The sequence below is a fragment of the Chinchilla lanigera genome, unplaced genomic scaffold (assembly GCF_000276665.1).
Source record: "Chinchilla lanigera isolate Chin_1 unplaced genomic scaffold, ChiLan1.0 scaffold00032, whole genome shotgun sequence".
In the NCBI taxonomy this organism is placed as follows: Eukaryota; Metazoa; Chordata; class Mammalia; order Rodentia; family Chinchillidae; genus Chinchilla; species Chinchilla lanigera.
This window is the reverse complement of record NW_004955433.1, coordinates 14,385,235-14,404,675: the sequence shown is the minus strand read 5'-3', so window position 1 is coordinate 14,404,675 and position 19,441 is coordinate 14,385,235.

The window sequence follows — 19,441 nt, the reverse complement described above, 5'->3', positions numbered from 1 at the left end:
TCTTGCATATGTGCATTAGGAGAGATGAGCAAGAATCTTCCCAACAGCACAGTTCATAATTTCATAGTACAAGAAAGGGAAACAAGGCAAATGTCCAATAACAACAAAAAAGATAAATTGTGAGCTATTAAACAATGGAACATGACATAGCAGTAAAAAACAAAACAAAACTGAGTATGCTACACTACAAACACAGCATGGATGAAACATTATATTAGCGGAAGTACTGGAATATTAAAATAAAGAAGACTGTATAGTGTAGTATGAACTCAAAATGTCGAATAATGTTTAAAAAACAAATAAAAATGAATAATATATTGTTTATGTATAGGCACATTTGTGATAATATAGGAAATTTCAGATTGTGGTTATCTGTAAGAGTGATAAAAAGTGATATGGGAGGACCACCTGGGAAAATATAAGGCATTTTAAAAGAATATTAGAATGTTCTAGATCTTGAGTTCAGTGATTGTTCACAGGTATTGTCATTCGTTACTGTATGTGAACACATTTGTATGTATCAGAAAAATGCCCAAAAATGTAGAATAATATAGCTATCATTCCAACTGTTAAAAAGCACATGAAAGAGACAGAACTGCTAAAGTAGCATTGGTATCCCTCCTAGGTAGCAGAACTGGTGAACTCTTAAAAGACAGTGTGCTTTTTAAAGTTTCTGCAATGAAGTTACCATGCAGAACTTCCATAACCAGATGAAATACACTAAAACTTGGTGTAGTAGTTAGGATGGCTGTGGGATGAGCTCCTCAGGTTGATGGAGCACACCTCTGGGTATGCCTGTGTGTCGGGGAGCTATGGCTTTGGGTCTATCTCTGGGCTCCCCTCCCTGGTCCTCTTCCCCTGGTCTACTTCTTGGCAACCATGAACTAAGTGGCTTTGATCCTGCCCTTCCACCATGATGTCTCTACCTGGAGCCAACCAATCTCAGGCTGAGCACTGAGCAGATTAAACCCTACCTCTTCCAAGTTGTGGGTGTCAGGTATTATGTCCAGCAACGGGAAAACTAACTAATAATAGCTGGTTTATTTGCTTTGTTTTGTTTGTATAAGAGTTACAACGAACATGAGCATCCCATTATTTACCCAGGTGTACAATCTAAAGAATTGGCTTTGAGAGATTACAACACACCTCTAACCCCACTCCTTGAACTGTCTTCTTGTTCAAATGCCACAAAGACAAGTATTTCTTTTTCTTGACGGCAAGTTCAGCATCAAAGCAATTTCTGGAGCAGTGTCTATCAATTATATAGTTTAGAAGAATTTCTTGAACATTATTTTCTTTTCTTTTCTTTTTGACAAGGTCTCCCTAGGATTCTAGGCATGCACCACCACACCTGGTTTGAACATCATTTTCCACTGAGCCCAGAATGTTCCACGAGGCTTTCTCTCAGGATTGCCCTGAGATGTGCTCAGGGTCCCTGAAAAGGCCTCATATTCTCCCTGAGTTGAGCAAATTTCATGTTCTTTCCTGTTTAAAAGGGAGCTTCACAGTGACAGGGAGTCCTTTATCACATTTCATCTTGGTGGTTAACAGAACCCTTTTTTTAAAGGAACTCTTTGGTGGATTCTAAGTATGAAACAGATTTTGCATGTCTTATATACACACTAAGCATATAGTGCTACTTTTTTTATTCTTATGACGACATCAAACAAATGCAAGCCGGGGCCGGGGATATAGCTCAGCGGCACAAGTGCCTGCCTGGCAAGCTCAAGGTCCTGAGTTTGATTCCTGGTACCAAGAAAAAAAAAAAAAAATCCAAACAAATGCAAGCCCTTGTACTGTTGTCTGGTGACTTGTAGTGCTGTCAGATATTCCCAATCTTCAGTTTAACTCATTGACTGTATGGGATGTGCATTCAGTCCACTAGACTATACTACCAGACAGTGGGTCTCTGTTGGACATTTACTATTCAGCACTCTGACACCCTTCCCTACCCTACTTTTCGTGTTTTGATTGGTGGCACATAATTCAGGCCTATCCAAACGGAGCACAGCAGTGCTCTCCCCACACTGGCTAGTGTAGGGATGGTGCTATGACCTAAGTGGGTCAAGAAATTACACTCAGGGCTTGGGCTGCAGTTCAGTGATAAAGTGCTTTTCTAGAATGTGTGAGGCCCTGGGTTTGCTCCCCAACATCTGAAAAGAAAAGAAAAGTTACTCCCAAGATGGTCTGCTCAGGAAGTTTTCTTTACCACTCCAATTGGAACTGTGAAGTTGTTTTTATAGGAATTATTTCCTGAAATTAACCTTTTACAAGTTTGTTTAATTGTTCATCGGCCATCTAGGAAGAACCTTGGCGGGAAGAAAGCCAATACAGAAGAAAGCAATGTAGTGATCCATGGAACCAATGCAATTTTGATCAAACCTTATCAAATTTTGTGATGCAAGTTGATTACCTAATTCTAAAATGTATCTGAAAATGCGAAAAACCAAGAATATTCCTTGTAGTTTTTTGGGGTTTTGTTTGTTTGTTTAGTTTTGTGTTTTGTTTTTATGGTACTAAAAATTGAACTTAAGGCTCCCACAGTGAACTACATCTCTAGACCTTTTCCTAAATTTTTTTTATTTGAGACAATGTCTCACTAAACAGCTTTGTTGTCTAGGCTGGGCTCAAATTTGCAATTCTCCTGCCTCATCCTCCTAGAGTGCTGGAATTACTGGCGTGGGCCACCATGCCTAGTTCATTGTAGACATTCTTTTTTTTTTTTTGTCTTTTGAGACAGGGTCTCATTATGCAGTTCAGGCTGGCCTTGAGCTCACTTTGTAGCCTACGCTGGTCTCGAACTCACAATGATCCTCCTGCCTCAGCCTCCTTAGTCCTGGGATTACAGATATGCAGCACCACGCCCGGCTAGACATTCATAAAGAATAAAAAACAAGCCTGGCAAGGTAGCACACAAGATTGAGTCCAGCCTGGGCAACTTAGTGACTTAGTGAGATCTGTCTCAAAATAAAAAGTAAGAAAAGGCTGGGGATATAGCTCAGTGTAAAGGTCCTGGGTTTTACTGCCAGTGCCACAGAAGGAAAGAAAGAAAGAAAGAAAGAAAGAAAGAAAGAAAGAAAGAAAGAAAGAAAGAAAGAAAGAAAAATAAAAGAAAGGAGAAAGGTAGAAAGAAAGCAAAATATGAGAGGGAATTGTACTTCAAGATACTGAGTCACTAAAGCTATAGTAATTTTTTAAAGGATAATATTGGCACATGATAGATAAATAAACCAATAAAACAGAATAGAAAGTCTAGAAACAGGCCCATACAATTACCTCAGAGAAATTCAGTGGGGAGAAAATGAAACTTTTAGTAAATATTATTAAATCTACTGTCTTAGTGAAAAAAGTCATTTTTGCCTCAAACCATACACTGAAAATGAATTCCAAATGGATGATAGATCTGAATGTAAAGCAAAATACTATAAAGCTTATAAATAAGATCTTAGGCTGGGCGTGGTGGCACACACCTGTAATCCCAACACTCAGGAGGCGAAGCAGGAGGATTATTGCAAGTTCAAGACCAGCCTGGGCTATAAAATGAACTCAAGGCTGGCATGAACTGCATAGCAAGACCCTGTCTCAAAGAAAAAAAAATCACAGAATTCATGACCTAGAGATTCTGAGATTGGCAAACATTTCTTAAACAAAATAAAATCATTAGCCATTGTCTTACTTACTTTTCTCATTGCTGAGACAAAATACCCAATACTCAAAGTTAAAGAAGGGAAGGTTTATTTAGCTCATAGTTTGTGGACATTTCAGTCCATAATCAACTGGCTCCAAGGCAGGGTGGCACATGGCAGAGGGCAGCAATTCATGGTGGCAGAAGACAGCAAAAGCAACGAGAGAGCAAGTCAAGCCTCTTCCTGCCCCTTATATTGTATCCAGTCTACTAGGATTAGAGTGGTGCCAACCCAATCAGTGGGCTGCTACAGCAATCACCCACCCCTAAGCCCAGCAACCTTAATCCCAGTATTGCACTACAGATCAATCACCCACTTTAGATTCAGCCACATCCAAAAAAATCCTTTGGGGCTGGGGATTTAGCTCAGCGGCAAAAGCGCCTGCCTGGCAAGCGCAAGGTCGTGAGTTCGATTCCTGGTACCGGAAAAAAAAAAAAGAAAAAAGTCGTGAGTTCGATTCCTGGTACCGGAAAAAAAAAAAAACAAAAAAAAAAAAAAAAATCCTTTGACTGCATGAGGCTTTGGTGGGGGTGTCCAGAACAAACCACAGCAGCATCTCTTACAGCTGTTTCTCTGGAGAACCCTGACTATTACAATATCCAAATACCCAATGAGCATATGAAAAATGCTCAACATAGTCATCAAGAAAACGAAAATGAAATTCCCAATGAAAAACTGCTACAAATCTACCGGACCAGAATCACTACATTTTGTCATGAAATATAATTTACAGACAATAAAGAGTGTTTTAAGAGTGCACTTAGAAGCCAGGTGTGGTGGCGTTCGCCTGTAATCCCAGCACTCGGGAGCCTGAGGCAAGAGGATCGTTGTGAGTTTGAGACCAGCCTGGGCTACAAAGTGAGCTCAAGGCCAGCCTGAACTGCATAGCGAGACCCTGTCTCAAAGACAAAAAAAAAAAAGTGCACTTTGATATGTTTAGCATATGTATACATCAACATAACCATCATCCAAATCAAGATATAAAGCATTTCCATCATTCTAAAGAGTCCCTTCATTTACATTTGTGGTCACTCTCCTCTCTGCCCTTACAAAAAATATCCCAGGAAGCCACTATCTGCATGATGTCACTATAATTTAGTTTGCCTGTTCTAAAATTTCATGTAAATCAAGTCATATTGCTGGGCGTGGTGGAACATGCCTGTCATCCCAGCACTCAGGAGGCTGAGGCAGGAGGATCGTTGTGAGTTCAAGACCAATGTGGACTATAAAGTGAGTACAAGGCCAGCCTGAACTACAGAGTGAGACCCTGTCTCAAAAAAAAAACCAAACTAATCATACTGTATCTTTTCTGTATAGCTTCTTTATTTCAATATATTTTAATATTCATCCATGTTGATGTCTACATCAGTAATTTACTCCTTTTTATTGAGGAATAATACTCAGCGTATGGATATGCCACATTGCATTTGCCCATTCATTTGTTTGTTTGGAGACATGGTCTTACTGTGTAGTCCAGGTGGGGCTTGAAATCACAGTGCTGCTGCCTCAGCTTCCCAAGGGCTGGAATGATAGGCAGGTGCCAGCACACCTGCCTCATGAGTTCATCTTGATGCATGTTTGGCTTATTTCCAGTTTTCGGTTATTAGGTATAAAGCTACTGTGAACATTTCTTACACAAGTTTTTGTGTAAACATGTTTTTCATTTATCTTGGGTGAACATTTCAATGTTGCTAGCACCATTACTTGTACTGGCCTGAAAGTGGAAACAATTAAAAGTCCATTAACAGAAGGAGGGATAAATAAATCATGCTGTGGTCATATAACAGAATGCTACAGTAAGAGAAAGAATGCACTACATCCACAAACAACAGCATGAATGGATCTCACAGACATTATGATAAGCAAAAGAATCCAGGCACCAAAGTATGATTTCATTCATATAGAGTTCAAATCAGGCAAAGTTAATCTATGGTGACAGATGTCAGAATAACAGTTATTTTGAAGTGGGAAGAGATTGTTGGCTAAGAAGGGGAATGAAGGAATTGTCTGAGGTCTCTTAATGTTCTGTTTCTTAATCTGGATGCTGAGTGCATGAGTGTATTCACTTTTTAAAAATTCATTGAGCTGCACATTTAAGATTTGTGCACTTTGCCATGCATATATTATTCATTGCACTACAATAAAAAGGTTTTTTGAAATGCCTTTACTGTGGAATATGAAATATTTTTGTGGCCCAGAATTCATATCACTTCCCTTCCTCCCACTGTTTACAGCCTGGAACCTCATTTGACTGTTTTGGTGTTCCCCATAATTCCCTCTGTGTGGTACATGGGGAGAAAGCAGGAAATGTTTCTTAAGCAACAGACTCCAGCTCCACTGATTGCCTCCTATCCTGAGCTGCGGCTGCCAGAGAAGATTTCTTAGTGGGTGGCAGAAAATTACATAAAGCTTTGTGATCTGTGGCTGAGTGATCAGCAACATTCTTCAAAAGTCATTAAAAGCTTAAAAGGGAAGCCTCTTACTTTGCCCGTCAGATAGGTTTAATTTCAGCTACACAAAAGGTGACTTGACATTATCAAAGGTAGCGAAAAGGCTTTTGTTAGAACACCAGCTCCTGGCAATTGTTGGGTCTGCCTGAGGCCTGGGGTTAAGGATGCTGACAGCAGGTCCAGGCTCAGTGGAGGGATGTGGCGTGTCAGTCAGGAGGTTTGAACTACAAACAATAAGGAAATTGATTTGCTCGCCTAATTAGACGTCCAGCAGTAAGGTGAGCATCGAGGTGGTTGATACAGCAACACACCACGGACTCAGGTTTTTCCATCTTTCTGAATTCTTGATGTGGAACCCATCTCAGAGAAGTGAAGATATTTCTAGTCAAAGGAGGCAGACAGCTCCTACCCTGAAAAACTGATCGTAATCGCTTGGCTCTGTCAGCTCTCTTGACAGATATGAGACACTTAGATATTCTTTCCAACTGGGATCGGTTAATCCCAACACTCCATCTTCTCTCCCATAGTAATAGTAATAGCTCCTGTGCTGTAGAGGCCACTGCAGGGTAAAGATGATAAGCATAGTGAGGAGATAAATTTTTAAAATATACTATTTTATTTATTTATTTATTTATTTCTAGTACTGGGGATTAAACCTGGGGCATTTGCACTGAGCTACACCCCCAGCTCTTTTTAAATTTTCTATTTTGAGACAGTCACTAAGTCACTAAGTTATCTAGGCTGGGCTTGAACCTCTGATCTTCCTCCCTTAGCTTCCCAGAGTGCTGGGATTACAGGTACGTGCCATCATGTCCAGCTGGAAAACAAGCAACTTCTAAGAAAGTTAAACACATACCTACCCTATGACCTAACCATTCTCCTACTAGGTATTTACCCAAGAAAAACGAAAATGCATTTACATGAAGACACATGTATGAAGGTATTCATAGCAGCTTTATTCCTAGTAACTCAAACCTGGGAACAACCTGGAGGTAAATGGATAAGCAGACTGTGGTGTGGTCATGTTATGGAATACTATTCAGCAATAAAAGGGAAGAAACTACCAACTGCTGCATCAGCATACTGCAAATGAATCTCATGAACCACTGTGCCAACTCAAACCAGGCACAAACCAAAAAATACCATGAAATTCTATTTATACCAAGCGCAAGAATAGGCAAAGCTCATCTATGGTGTTAGGGGTGAGAACCATTGTTCCGGGCCGGGAAGATGGCTCAGCGGCACAGTGCCTGCCTGGCAAGCACAAGGCCCTGAGTTCGATTCCCAGTACCTAGAACAAAAACAACAACAAAAAAAGAGAACCATGTTCCTTGAAAGTCTTGACCAGCAAACAGCACAGTGAACCCTTGAGAGAGCCAAAAGTATTCTATATCCTGAGCTGAGTGTCAACACAGGAGTATACTAATGCAAAAATCCATTCAGCTGTACACTTAGGATTTGTTCATTTTATGGGATGAAATTATTTCTCAGTAAAATGTTTGATAAATAAAAAGTGATTCACATCTGTTTTTTTACCTGAACTTTGAATCCCCTAAGAGCCAGGTTTACTGTCCTGGAGGCCATGAAGAACCTAAATTCCAGAGGGTTTAAATGTTTTACCCAAAGTCACACAAGGCCACAGTGCAAGACCAGCATGTGTCTTCAAGTCTTCTGCTATTGAGGCCAATGGGCTATATTCCAAGAAAGATTTTTGCTATATTCAAAAATAACCAGGTGAGGGGCTAAGGATATAGCTCAGAGGCACAGCACCTGCCTGGCAAGTGTGAGGCTCAGAGTTTGATTCCCAGTACCACCCCCCTATCACCTAAAAATATCTAGATGTTGTGATGCATTGCTGTAATCTCAGCTACTTGGGAGGCTGAGACAGGAGGGTCACAAATTCAAGGCCAGCCTGAGTGGATATCTTAGCAAGACCCTATCCAAAACAAAAAAGCCTGGGTGTGTAGCTCAGTAGTAGAGAACTTGCCGCACATGAGCAAGGCCTTGTGTTCAGTCTTACACCACACAATCATAAATAAACAAACAAGAAAGCCTCAGAGGTGGATTTAGAACCCTCATGAACACCTGTAAGGAGTTATCCAGAGAAGTCCTCAGTAGACTTCACTGCCAACTTCCGGACTTGAGACTTGGAATGAATCCCACGCACTCACTAACATCTGACTATCTGATGACATTGTGAAGGTGGTAATTGGTTTTTTTTTTTTTAAACATCTGGTTGTTTTATTTGTTATTAAACATATTGGCTGTTGAGTGAAAGAGGAAAGAAAAACCCATCCTACACACACTGCCATGGCTGCTGCTTAAAAACAGCTTTGCCGGCATCTATCAACTTTGTTTATATCAAATGGGGCAATTTGTCACTGATGCTGAATTTGCCAAAAGAAAAGTGAATTTGATTGACAAGGCATTAGGATTCCTCTCTCTTCCTTTTCAACATTCCAGATGTTGAAAAAAGTTGGATCCACTGCCAGGAAGGCTCATCTGCGGGTGAAAAAAAAACGTACCAAGAGACACTGGAGGATATGGTTTCAGTTTTTCACTTTCTTATTTTTTTCCAAGAGCCCCATCTTCTTGATTGGTTCAAATTGCCTTCCGTTTTCAACGGCTGCCTTTCAGTGGAGCCATCTGTTTGGAGGCCCATCTGTCAAGGGCTCTGTTGTGGGTGATTAGTAAATGTATTTGCAGCTGGAGTTTCAAGGGAAGAAAAAAAACTTAAATGACAAAGGCAAAGTGTCCCGGAGAGTGAAAGCAGAAGACAGAAACAGACCTGGAGCCATCACCACTCTTAGAAACCAGAGGGTTTAATCCTTCCATGTAAACCCAGGAGAGAACTACTATGAGCAGACCATTCTAGAGGAACGTAGTGAACATGGGTGGCTTTGGGCAGATCATTTTTTTCACAGTGTAGGTACTCTGTTTACTTTTTCTCTCTTTCTTGTTTTTTATTTGATGATGGGGGCCCTGGGGATTGAATTCAGTTAGCACTAAGCTATATCTCCAGCCTCTTTGGTTTTGAGGTAGGGGCTTACTAAATTGCCCAGGCTGGCCTCAAAATGTAAATATTGCATTGTCTCCTGGATGTGAGAAACTGAAAGAGTAAATAAGGACCAAAATCTACAATAGATATTGTGAAGTGGGAAGAAATTATTTAAAAGGAAAGAGTAACTAGGGGAGGGGAGGGGGGAAAGGAAGGAAGGGAAAAGGAAAAAAATGATAATAATTTTTAAAAAGGAAAAAGAGGGAAACAAAGCTTTGTAAATAGGGAGGGGAAGAGGGGTTGAAGGGAGGGGAAGGGGTTGGGGAAAAAAGAGGAATCAAGATATATCATGTACAGGTACAAATTCCCTATGATGAACGTGATCATTATGTGTATCTTCAATGTACCAATAAACTTAATTTAAAAAAAAAAATCTTGCAATCCTCCTGCCTGAGCCTCCCAAGTAACTAGGATTATAGTCCTGTACCAGCTCACATTATAGGTATTCTTACAGGAAAAAGAATACACTACAACAACAAGTTGTTATAAGGATTGAGTTAGTTAATACTAATTAAAGACTTAGAGCAAAGCTTTGCATATAATGTATGATCAGTATCAACTGCTTTTATTTCTGGCATAGCCTATTGCTAGAAAACTCTAGAACTGAGTAGCAAGTTGTTTACCAGTAAGTACAAAATGCCCAGCCCCCTCCACGCATCATGGGACATTGAAGTTGTCCACAAATGTCAGCTGAAAAGGTCCAGAAGGACCAACAGGGGGCCCAGAATGGTGACTCCAACCCCTAAAGTTTCAGATTGCTTTGAAGGCAGAACCTGGACTTCTCGGTGGGCTTGGCAGGCCCAGTGTTTGACCCCAAATGCAGCTAATGGTGGAGAGTGCGGCATAAGGGGGTAGGACCAGCTCTCCCGTGTGGCCCCTGGTTGGTGGTCACCAGCTTGATGTGACTGGGCCCTGGGAGCCTCACTGAGCCATGGAGATGAGACAGTGCTACATGCTGGCTGCTAGACAGATTCAGACTTCCAAAAACCAACTGAGTTTACCCTTTTGAAAACCATGGTGCTCTTGCTCTGGAGGCTCCAGCCCCTCAGCTGACAGCTGTCTTGGATGTCTTGTTCTGTTTTACAGTAGATAACAAAAAAGCACCCTGAAAGAGTCAGGCCAAAAGTCAGGAGTATGAAGAAGATGTAAAGAACTTCTACCTATTGATAATTTAAAAAGACAACTCAATTTTGTTAAATGGGCAAAATTCTTAAATAGTACTTCATGAAAGAGGATATAAAAATACCAATAAACACCTAGGGAAAAAAAACCCAACCAACACCATTAGTTCCAGAGAGATCAAAATTAAAACTACAGTGAAGCTGGGCATGGTGGCTCACCCCTGTAATCCCAGCACTCTGGAGGCTGAGGCAGGAGAATCGTCATGAGTTCAAGACCAGCCTGAGCTACAAAGTGAGCTCAAGGTTAGCCTGAACTGCATAGCAAGACACTGCCTCCAAAAAACAAAAACAAAGAAAAACAAATAAAACTACAGTGAGATATTTCTTCACACCCATTAGGAGGGCTACAATTTAGAAGCTGGACAATACTAAGTGTTGACAAGAGTGTGAACCTATGAACTCTCAAGTTCTGCCTGAAGGGAGTGCGATTATTTTGTAAAACAGCCTGACAGATCCTCCGAAAGTTTCAGCAATTCCACTGCTAGGTGTCTAACCCGGAGAAAGCAAGCACTAGTGCACAGTGAGACTTACACAGGGATTAGATTACAGCCTCAAAGGACATCATCCAAATGTCCATCATACCAGCTGTGGGGGCACATGCCTGTAATCCCAGCATCCCAGAGGTTGAGGCAGGAGAATTTCTGTGAGTTCGAGGCCAGCCTGGGCTACATAGTGAGTTCTAAACAAGCCTGAACTATGTAGTTAGACCTTGTCTCACTCCCCTACACACACACACACACACACACACACACACACACACACACACAACCAAACCAAACCAAACCAAGACCAAAAAAAAGAAACCAACTCTTGGAAAACCTAGGTTTTGAGGAACACTGAGCCAGTGTTCCCTCATGGCTCCTTGGGCCCACCTCAGAAACAGCTGCCCCCTAAATGTGACTTCAGCTTCTAGGAATGAGGAGGTTTTGCCCTGTAAGAACTCACTCACCCCTATGCATTGAACCTGATCTTTCCGAGGCTGCCTACTGCCCAGCGCAGCCGTCCTTCCTGATGGACAACAGCAGCCTAGGCTTTTGCCTGTCCTCTCCTCAATGGCCTTTCCCAAAGGCTCCTACATCTGCCAAAGCCTGGGCTCATCTCCCCTCCACCTTCCCCTTTGTCTCCTGCTGCCTCTCCGCTGACGGATGGTGTGTGTATTTCTTTTCAAAATCCTATTTGGGCCATCCTGTGGCCCAATCTTTCATCTCATTCCATATCTAGCTGCAGCCTGGGTTTTTGTGGGTTTTTCCTCAAGATATGAAAAGAGAAGAGATTCATTTCCTGCCTTCAGCCCTGAATCGCTCCGTTTAATCCAAAGCTCCTGGTGATTTGCCTTCACCTCACAGAGGCTGCTATGAAGCCACCCCCGCATGTGGGTGTCAGTGTGGATCTCACCCGGCAGGATGTGGGCTCGCAGACTTTTCAGAGCCCTGCGCAGGCTGTCACTGCCCCGCCTCCCACCGCTGCTGGCCCTGTGACAGTCTTTTTCTACCACGCCTAGAAGGTTACACCCCAAAGCTGGGGCAGCCAGTGACCGGCAGAAGGGACAGAAGCCCACCTCCCTGTCCCCATCTCCTCCTCACCCCCTTCACAGAGGGACAGTCCCACGGTGAGTGCGGATCAAGCTGTGGCTAGAGGCTCCCTTGTCCCTCCCACATTCTGCTTCCCTCCCTCGCCCTCTCTCCTTGTCTCCCTCCATAGCTTGCTCACACCTGTCCCAGGCTCTGCATCGGAGAGCCCTGGAGGTAACACAGCTTCCCACAGTGCGGAGGAGGGAGGGTGCCAAAGAGGAGCAGGAGCCTGTCCTCTCCTGTCTACTTAAATCTTATTTCTGTATTTTTTTTTTTTTTCCGGTACCGGGAATCAAACTCACGACCTTGCCAGGCAGACGCTGTGCCTCTGAGCTAAATCCCCAGCCCCTTAAATCTTATTTCTGTAGAATGAAATAAACAATCTTAATTTTCCAACAACAAGGAACAGGCTTTCTAAGTTATGGCACGTGCATTATGCCATCGTTAACAGTGCTGTGTGAAGCACAGCAGAATGCTAATGATGGCGAAGCTCGGTGGATATGTAGGAGTTGTTATACTGGCCTCTCTGCTTTTGTGTATGTTTGAGATTTTGCATAATAAAATGTTCATTAAAAGATAAAATTGAGCTGGGGATATAGCTCAGTGGCATAATCACCTGCCTGGCAAGCGCAAGTTCCTGAGTTTGATCCCCGGTATCGCAAAAAATAAATAAATAAATAAATAAATAATAATAAATAAAAGATAAAATTGCTGGGCATGGTGGCCCATGCCTGTAATCCCAGCACTCAGGAGGCTGAGGCAGGAGGATCATTGTGAGCTCAAGACCAGCCTGGGCTACAAAGTGAGCTCAAGGCCAGCCTGAACTGCACAGTGAGACCCTGTCTCAAAAAGACAAAAATAAATAAATAAGTAAAAGATAAAAATAGCAGGACATAGTGCCATGTGCCTCAGTCCCAAGGCAGGAGGATCACTTGAGCTCAGGAGTTGGAGGCTTCAGGACCTCTCTTCCCCCATCAAAAAAAAAGATGAAGAAAATGCAGTAGAATATTTACTGATGTTCAGAAATTACACTCTAATTAAGTGAAAAAATTGGCTAAGACTATGAATCCAAGCGCTTAAAGTAATGTCTGTAAGTGGATTTTTAAATATTAAGAAATTAAAATGTACATTCCCATTGTCCCAGCAATTTCACCTCTGGGTAGAGAAACCTGTATGAGAAAAGAAAGTGAGCAGAAAACCTGTCTATTAGTAGGAAAAAAGCCCTTAAGACAGTGCTATATGCTATCTTTGAGCCAGCAGATGGCAGATAAAAAGGGAATTACTAGCTAACACTTAGGGTCAGGAACTTTTATAAAGAACATGAACCACACTGAAGTTAAGTAACCTGCCTAGGGCACACAGCTAGGAAGTGGTGGTGACAGGGTTCAAATCTCTGTAATGAACTCCAGAACCTGTATTCTCAGCCTGTAGCCCTAAGGGAATATATCACACGAATTGCACCGTCATATAGCCAGTAATATTTTATTCTATTTTTTGGTACTGGGAATCGAACTCAGGACCCTGCACTTGCTAGGCAGGTGCTTGTGCCGCTGAGCTATATCCCCAGCCCTGAACATTTTAAAGTGTGCAAACTACTGTATTTTGTATAGGTACATATGTAAGCAAACACTAAAAGTGCTCATATATGAGTAGGGAAAATGCAGACGCAAAGCTAAATTTACAATATAATTCTAACTAATAAAAAGAAAAGTTTTAGCCAGATGTGGCAGCATATGTTTGTAATCCCAGAACTCCAGGAGGCTGAGTCAGGAGGACTGCAAATCTGAGCCCTACCTGGGCATCTTAGAGACTTAGAGAGTACCTGTCTCAAAAATTTTAAAGAGGGCTGAGAGCTAGGTGTAGTGGTGCAGGTCTGTAATCTCAGCATCCTGGAGGCTGAGGCAGGAGATCATCGGGGCTTAGAGGCCAGTCTGGGCTACCTAGTGAGTTCAAGGTCAGTCTGAGCTCCATAGTAAGCAGAAAAATCCAAAACAAAAGAAAAGGGCTGGGATGTAGCTTTGTGCAAAAGCCCTGGATTCAATCCCCAGTATGTTAAAAACAAAAACAGAACAGTTTCCTACCTCTTCATACACATAAAGAACAGTCTGGGAAGAAATGTGTTACCCTAATTAACTGTTCACCTGGGAAGCAAGGGCTGGGAAAGAGAAAAGAGGGACCCCTAGTGAAGCTGGCTGCCAGCAAGGAGTTGAGATCTATCTAGAACATTTTAGTTTTTTCCAAGAAGAAAGAACATACTCATGTATTGTGCATAATGTAAAATTAATAAAGCCAAGAATATACATCATGAATATATACTAAATTGTAATAGCAAGGCTTATCTCTGCATGGTGAGATTTTCTTAGTTCTTTTCTTTAATGTATGAATTTTCTATCGTGAGCATTTATGACTTCAGCAATCAAGGCTGCGGGAGGGAGTAAGGGAAGGAAAGAAACTGAAATACCCTGATTGTCTGTAGAGCCGCCCTCCTGATCCCAGCTGCATTGCGTTCCTTCTCCCGGGGCCACCCACGGGACCATGCCCCCCCGCCCCCAGCACTGGCCTGACAGAACCCAGGGCAGGCGCAGACCACGTGGCAGCAGGGATGGCGTGGAGACTTCCTGCCCTGTCCTTGGCTAGAAACTTCTGGGCCACCCTCATGGGCCTCCGCCCTGGGCAGCAATGATCCTGGGAATGTACATTACTCCAAGTCCTTCAAAAGAGAGGAGTGGTCCTTCGCAGGTACCTTTCCCTTCCTGCTTGGCTTTTGGTGAGTCCCAGGGACTTTGAACCTCCCCACCACACCCCACAGGGGACCCAAGGGTACACGGCCAACACAGACTTCTTTTCCACTTTTTAAAAATTATTTTTCCAGTATTGGGAACTGGACCCAGAGCTTCACACTTAAGCTACACCCCCAGCCGATTTATTTTTGCTTTGAGACAAGTTCTTTCTTAAGTTGCTAAATTGCCTAGTTGGACTGGAACCTTCAACCCTGCCTCAGCCTCCCAGAGTGCTAAAATTATAGGCCCGGCCTCACTTATTCTTTCTTATTGAGCTTGTATTGTGCACAGGCACTGCTTTTGAACTGTTTTAAAAACCATAATTATAAAATATTTTTTATCAAAACTGGGTCTTTGAGCCGGGCGTGGTGGCACACGCCTGTAATCCCAGCACTCAGGAGGTTGAGGCTGGAGGATCGTTGTGAGTTCGAGACCAGCCTGGGCTATAAAGTGAGCTCAAGGTCAGTCTGAACTGCAGAGCGAGACTCTCAAAAAGACAAAAAACAAAAAACAAAAAACAAAAACAAAAAAACTGGGGCTTTAAATTATTTTCTTTAAATAGTACTGTTAATTTTTTTTTTTGGTACGGAGAATCGAACTCAGGACCTTATGCTTGCCAGGCAGGCACTTGCACCACTGAGCTATATCCCCAACTCAATACTGTCCATTTTTATCACAGAACAAGATCTTTAAATTTGTAAGTTTGTGCTAACTTACTTCTTATGTCTACCACCTGTCACTTAATATCTGCAGTAAAAAAAAGAATTTTCCCATTTAAAAAAGCTGGGCATGGTGCTGCCTGCCTCTAATCCCAGCTACTCAGGAGGCTGGGGCAGGGGGATTGAAAGTTTCAGGTCAGCCTGAGCAATTTAACAAAACCTTGTCTCTCAAAATAAAATTTAAAACAGGCTGGGGACTGGGGAAGTAACTCAGTAGTACAGTACTTGCCGGCATGCATGAGGCCCTAGGTTCCATCCCCAGTAGCCCCCAAAATTAATTACTCAAACCCCTGCCTGGTAGAGTATGCATACTGTCAGAGGGGAAATAGACAAAGCATCAAATAAAAATACAGAAGGTGTCGGGCATGGTGGCTCATGCCTGTAATCCCAGCACTCTGGGAGGCTGACACAGGAGAATCATGAGTTTGAGTCCAGCCAGAACATATTACATAGTGAGACCCTACACTGCCCGCCCCCAAAGAAAGTCAGATGAGAGCAGATGGGGAAAAGTGCAGCTTGAAAAAGCCATGGGCTTCTGAAGGAGGGTGCTGAGGGAAGGAGTCAGTCTGACAGACATCCCAGGTCCTGGAGGCAGGAAGAGCAAAGGCCCTGAGGCAGGACATTCTTGGTGATCTTGAGGGACAGAAGCAAATATGCCTGGTGGGAGGGGCCATGCAGGGCTTTGAGTGCCAAAAGGACTTTGGCTTTTACTCCAGGAGAAATGGCAAGCACTGTAGGGCTTGGGACCAAGGCCTGGTGTGGGCGCTGAGGAGTCTGCTGCCCTGTAGAGAACAGACCAATATTCTGGCTACGCTGGCCTGAATTAACTCCAGGCCTCGCAAAACTTTGTTACTGCTATAAATATTATTTATTTTAATAAGAGCTGTGGTACTTGGCTTCTGCCCAAGGCAGAGCCCTGACTAATCAGGCCCATAGGGACAGGGAGAGGGGCCCAGAACTGGACACAGTCTCAGGAAACCTCATCAGCCTCAAAGGGGACCAGGGCACTGTCACCATGGCAACAGCTTGGCTGCCCCAAGACAGAGTTTCCCAGAGAGCCTTGCTCTGTCAGCCTGCTGGAGGAGTCGCCTCTAGCTTATTGCATCCCTGTGTCTGGTTCAGGCAGATCTGGAAAACACAGCTTTACTATAAGATGCCCCCAGTGTATGGCATCCTGACTGTGTCTAATCTTCTCCAAGTATGCCATGAAATTCTCACAGATATCCTCACAAGACCAGCTCAAATGCACCTGGTCATAAATTAGAAATGCGTTTCAAACAGGAAGGGTGGGGAGGTGGGGCAGCTGGAGTAGATGTCCTAAAAATTCAAAGTAAGATAGGAAAATTTGCCCTAAGAAAATTGGCGCTCCTAACCTGGCTCATAACTCCAAACTGCTTTTCCAAGGGCCTGTCTACACCTCTTGCACCACCTTAGCTGTGAGCCCGAAAGTGCTTTCTAGCAATGGAAGAAAGCAGGCCTCGTTTATCCTAACCTCTGGATGTGCCACGTATTGACTTCGGGCTGGGATTTCCTCAGCTTGCAATAAAGAAGAACAACCACCGGATGGCAGCAAATGTGCAGTAAGCAAAGTCAATTCCTTTTCAGAATTCAAAGTGCACAGTCGCAGGTCTGAACAGAAGAGCTGGGATCTGTGATGTGGCAGGCTCCATTTGACTGCTTTAAAAGTAAGATCTTTTGCCTGTAAATAGATTCAGTTTGATGAAATTCAAGTGTATATAAAGAAGACTCATAATCCAATAAAAAATACAAGCACAGCAAAGGAGTTTAATATGTATTCTAAAGATATGTGCTTTCCCAAATTGATTTGTGGATTCAATGCATGATCAGAACCTGCAAGATTTTTAATGGGGTTTTAACGAGATGATTCTAAAATTTATATAACCAGAAAGTGATGAAGTACTGTATTCAGAGGAAGAGAGAGAAAGAAGAAAAGAGCAAAAACTAATCCACAATAAAAAAAACAAAAAAAAACTAATCCACAATGAAAGAGGTATGTCAAAGGGACACAGGAGCCAACTGCAAGAACTTCTGACAGCCACAGCTAGAACAATCTGAGCAACAAAAGCAAGTAGTAAAGGGTTATCACAAAAGCACAGAATAAACTTCCTGAATCCATACTGATACAAATAATTTGGGGGAGGCGGGCATGGTACGCCTGTAATCCCAGCACCCCGGGAGGCTGAGGCAGGAGGATCATTGTGAGTTCAAGGCCAGCCTGGGCTACACAGTGAGCTCAAGGTCAGCCTTAACTGCATAGCAAGACTTTGTCTCAAAAAGACAAGAGAAAAACAAAACAAAACAAAAAAAAAACACAACCACAAATAATTTGGGGGCTTCCCTCCCCCTTTTTTTTTTCTGAGATTGGCTTTCACTATGCAGTTTAGGCTGGCCTTGAACTCACTTTGTAGCCCAGGCTGGCCTCAAAATTGCAGTGATCCTCCTGCCTCAACCTCTTGATTATCACAAATCAACAAAATTGCAGTGATCCTCCTGCCTCAACCTCTTGATTATTACAAATCAATTGCTGAGATTACAGGTGTGTGCCACCATGCCTGGTCTGATAGAAATAATTGAATAAACAAAGAAGAAAAAGTCACCTGTATATAAGAATTCCAAACAATTTTTGTAAATATGTGCCCTCAAAGAACATAACTGCCCACTCTGTTTTTTCTTTTTTCAGTACTAGCGGTGGACTCCAGAGATACTGGACCACTGAGCTTCATCCCCAGCCCTTTTCATTTTTTTACTTAAGTTGCCCAAGCTAGGCTCAAACTTGCAATCCTCCTGTCTCAGCCTCCTTGGTGCTCTAAGTTGCTTGGTGCCTGCTTAAGCATCATTCCTGAAAGCTGGGCTATACATGGTGACTTCCAAAAACTACAGCATGGCAAGGGGACAAAAAAAGGAGCTTCCCAGTGGTGACGCCTAAGGAGTACTGCACAGACCAGGTAATCAGTGTCAGCATCACTGGGGATGGGTCAGGTGGGGAGCACTAGACCCTTGGTACCATGAGACGGGGAGGACTCTGGTCTTGGTCCCCCAAATCCACAGTTCCAGTCTAATAATGGGGAAACATCAGGCAAATCCAACAGCTGGGTGTCCTACACTCCACCTGACCCGTGTTCTCCAAACTCTCAAGGTTCTCAGCACAAGGGAAGCATCAGCAGACTGTCACAGCAAGAGAGGCCATGGCAGACATGATGCCGGATGTGACATGGTGCCGTGGCTGGTACCCTGAAACAGAAAACGGGCTTGAAGTAAAAAGGAGGAAATCTGAAGGCAGCATGGGCTTTACTAAAAGGAACAAGCACAAGGTAAGAGGCAATTCTCAGGGAAAGGAAGCAAGATGGCAGCAAACGTGAGGACACGTTCCATAGCACTGGCAATGGAGAAAATGAAAATTAAAGTCACAGCGAAGCCAGGCGTGGTGGCACACGCCTGTAATCCCAGCACTCGGGAGGCTGAGGCAGGAGGATCACTGTGAGTTTGAGGCCAGCCTGGGCTACAAAGTGAGCTCAAGACCAGCTTGAACTACATTTCAAGACCCTGTCTCAAAAAGACCAAAAACTAAAAAATAAAATAAAATAAAAATAAAGTCACAATGAGACACCCTTTTGCACCCGTTATTTATTTATTTATTTATTTATTTATTTATTTATTTATTTATTGTCTTTTTGAGACAGGGTCTATCTATACAGTCCAGGCTGACCTTGAGCTCACTTTGTAGGCCAGGCTGGTCTCATACTCACAATGATCCTCCTGCCTCAGCCTCCTAAGTGCTGGGATTACTGGCGTGGGCCACTATGCCTGGTGTACCCATTTCATTGGTGGAAATCATATATATATGTATATATATATGAATGATCTCAAAATCATATGATCTGGGGACAGAACCCAGAGCCTTTGCACTGAGCTACATCCCCAGGCTTTGTTTTTGTATTTTTTATTTGGAGACAGGGTCTCACTACATCGCTAAGT